General features: G+C 57.3%; 1 long non-coding RNA gene across 1 annotated transcript; it reads right to left on the bottom strand.

The window, feature by feature from the left end:
* Positions 1-209: 209 nt before the first annotated feature.
* LOC120230680 lies at positions 210-2,166 on the bottom strand. Its single transcript, XR_005528113.1, has 3 exons — positions 2,090-2,166; positions 1,852-1,920; positions 210-989 (listed from the first exon to the last, which is right to left on the bottom strand). It is a non-coding gene; the product is annotated as an uncharacterized LOC120230680 (long non-coding RNA).
* Between the last annotated feature and the right edge of the window lie 1,541 nt (positions 2,167-3,707).

Raw genomic sequence — 3,707 nt, 5'->3', positions numbered from 1 at the left:
GTCTCAGCTGTCCATCTTTGAGTAGAAGCTTTATGTTATTTTAAGAAAAAATTTTTATGTCTTTTATTTTGAGAGACAGAGAGTGAGGAGGGGAGGGGCAGAGAGGAGGGGAGACACAGAATCGGAAGCAGGCTCCAGGCTCTGAGCTGTCAGACAAAGCCCGACGCGGGGCTTGAACCCACGAACTGCAAGATCATGACCTGAGCGGAAGTCAGATGCTTAATGGACTAAGCCACCCAGGTGCCCCAAGAACATTTTTAAGAACAGAAAGCAGAGTTACTTAACTCTGAAGAATTCTTTGCCGCGTAGCCTTAACAATCTGACATCACTAAAATGGTGGTTTCAAGGTGATTAACATACATGAGAAGGTCTGCTGGGCTTGGACACCGGTTGCGGGATGCGGCGTGGGTCCTGGGTCTGGGCATGCCACCCTGTCCCTCCCTGCAGCCCCAGGGCAAGCTCTTCCAGGCTCTTCCGAGAAGTCAGCTCTCTTCCCTCTGCCCCCACCCACCACCCGGCAGTTCTGTTCTCACACTAGGGAGGGCTTCGGCGTGCCCGGGGCTTCTTAACACACAGACTGCCGGGCTCCACCCCTGGAATTTCTGATTCAACTGTCTGGGCGCCGAGGATCTGTATTTCCACCTTCCCGGCCGACGCTGCTGGGGCTCCTTGGAGGACCATGGCTCCAGAGGAAACTGCCTCTTCCATTGCTGCCCTAATCTGTTCGGCGAGTTTGTTTCTACTTCCGCCAAGCTAACAGTTTCTGTGTCTTCTCAGGAGTCAGTGAGCTTCCTGAAGGAGGAAGGTGGTGAATACCAGGGTCATGGTAGGGAGGTGAGGGGCTCCTGAGGGGGGGGTTTGTCTGCGGAGCAGGGAGGATCGGGGCTGAGAGGTCTAGCCAGTGATGAAGCTCCAGCCACAGATCTCTGGAAACTGCTTCGCAGTCCCAGACCCTGCAAGGACGTCCAGGCCCAGGGGAAGGTCAGGGGCTGTAAAATGAAACACAAAGAGCCAGTTTTTCAAAGAGGCAGAAGCAGCACTGTCTGGTACCCACAGAGCAGAGCATAGTACAGGGAGAGGTGTCCCCCACTCCTCCGCAGACTGCCCTTGCAACGCCCCCCCCCCCCCCCCCCCCCCCCCCCCCCCCCCCCCGTCCCCAAGGAATTCAGGCCGCCGCTGGCGAAGCCTGAGTGAGATGCCGGCATCCGGCAGAGCAGGGCATGGTCCAGGGCTCGCTGCCCATTACGGTCGCCGTTGGCCGCACGTGGCTATGTCAATGTGAATATCAGTTAATTAGAATTAAAGACAAATGGAGATGCACTCTACCCGGCCGCAGTGGCCACAGTTCAGGTGCTCAGTTGTCACGGATGGCGAAACGGCCATCGTGCCGCACAGCACGAATGGGGGCCACGGCCGTCACTGCAGACAGTTCTATTGACCGGCGTGGCGTGGGCTTAGGTAATGATGTGGTAAGAGGTAGGACGGCCCTGGGGTGGCGCAACGGAATGTGTCTTCCGCCCTACTGGCCGTTACTGCCCAAGACGGCCCACACTTTGCCGGATCCCACAGATGGGTGCCCGAGAACAGAGGCTCCCCACCTCGCCCCCCACTTTCCTACACTCCCTGGGCCAGGACTGTAGTGCCTGCTGTGGCATGGCACTCGTGGGACAGAGGGGCCCTGGTTGGACTCAAGTAGGACTGTCCCTGAGTGAGGTAAGTCGTCCCTGGTGGGGGGCGCTGCTGTCCACGAGCTCGGGCTAAGCTGGGCCACGCTCTCCGACACCATCAGTGTCAGCAAGGGCCCGGCCTGCTTCCTCCGCAGCAAGCACTCCCTCTCTGCCCTCAGGTAACCTGGGACAGCGCCTTCTCTTGTCATTGCTTCACTTCCACGGACAGCCCTCTCCGCGACGGAATCCAGACCTTTAATAGGAAGGTGAAAAGCAAAGCAGGGGTGGGTTATCCAGGCCATCGACAGCTTCTCTAAGACTCCGTCTGGTCCCCGTCTGTGCATTTCCCAGCAAGGGGGTCTCCCAGCCTTCCGTGCGGACACAGCCGTGGTCTGACGAGTCTGTCTCCAGAGATGACTTACCTGGTTGTGGGAAGCTTAACTGTTCTTGTATCTCATTCTTCCTTAACTCATCGGAAAATGGGAAAGCAGATTCTGACTTCCTCGGGGCTGGCTAGGGGCTAAGAGAAGTGGGAGGGAAAAGAGCTCCAGACTTTCCGGAAGGTCGCACGTGGGACACGAATTTTGGCAGATGGGCCCTTGTCTGTCTCTGCCATGAGACTTTGTCAGCCCTCACTGTTGCAGGGGTTTTAGTCGATGGCTGCGTAACAAAACAAGGACCCCCCCGTCCCTGGGGCAAGTTGAGGGCAGACAGACACAGTCTAAGAACAGAATGCTCAGATAATTAAAGCGAGTCTAGTGTGAGCCCACGCTGTGCCCGTGGCTGGGGTTTAGAAATGTCTAGAGCATGTGGCAACAGGCAACAAGTCTGTTCTTTCCAGGGCCTAAGAGCCTCGTGGGAGGGTTACTTATTTTAAGAGGAGAGGGATCAGGGCACGGCCAGCCTGCGCTAGTGGTGCCCATTCTCATCTTGGAAGAGGGGATCCTACCTGCATCATGGCATTTGTCGCCAGCTCCGATGGGGGGGCGACGCACCAGGGAGGCCGCTCAAGGATGCCCCGCAGAAGTGCCCGGCTCTGAACTAAAACTCGGAGTCGAAGCTGCACTGCTTGGAGACTTCGGGGCATGGTGTGAAGAAGCAGAGTGCGAGCAGAGGTGTTTGCTCACATTTTCCGACAGGACCCACTGGGCTTCGGCCCCCGAAGAGCTCCAGGCCACCAAAAATGGCACATAAATGTGATCGGAGGCGAGGGAGCCCTGGTGGGACCCAGCAAGGACCTTGCTGAACTGGAGAATTCGGTAATCCTGGGGGATATGGGACTCCTTTTCCCTTCCTTTTCAGAAAATTCTGTCTGGAAGCCATTAGGTGAAGTGGAGCAAGGTAGACCTCTGCACCTGAACGGGGTGGCCCAGAGCAGCAATGAGGAGGAGGCTCACACCGGGGTGGGCCACTGTGAGGTTGGGGCCCGTGGGGAGTGTGGGGGGCGTCCACGGGGGAGGGTGGCCCCATGCGTGTCAGAACCCAAGTGCGGTGAGGAAGGTATCCTTGCAGAAGGGAAGCCCAGTGTGGGGTGTCAGGCTTCTGCTGTGAGAAGGGAGTCCCTTGAAGGGTTCATCCTGGCACAGAGGCTTGGCCCCTAAGTGAGGTGAGGGGGGCTTCTGTATACGAGGGTGGCCTCATGCTGGTGTCAGAAACCTGAGGCGTCTGTGCAAACGGTGTCCCACGCTTGGTGTTGGTGGAAGGGGGAGGATGTCCATGGAGGAGGGCAGCCTAGGGCAGGCGTCCTCACTGAGGCCTGGCGTGGGTGTCTGGCCTGAGGAAGGAGTTGGTGCAGTGCCGTCAAGGGTGGCTGGGAGTCTCATGCTTCTTTGCATCCTGAGCCGAGCAGAGTGTAAGGAGATGAGCAGGCGACCAGGAACTTGAAAGTACTTAAAGTACCTTTGTCCCTGACAAGGTGATGCTGCATAGGAAGCCACTGTGAACGGCTACATTGCTGTGCACGTTGGAAGGATCCGATCTTGTTCTGCTTAACGGGAAACAGGACAATGACTTTCTCTGATGGGCAGGCCTTCCTCTTAC

The sequence above is a fragment of the Hyaena hyaena genome, unplaced genomic scaffold (assembly GCF_003009895.1).
Source record: "Hyaena hyaena isolate Hyena2069 unplaced genomic scaffold, ASM300989v1 scaffold_45, whole genome shotgun sequence".
Lineage (NCBI taxonomy): Eukaryota > Metazoa > Chordata > Mammalia > Carnivora > Hyaenidae > Hyaena > Hyaena hyaena.
This window is presented reverse-complemented; position numbering and strand designations above follow the sequence as displayed.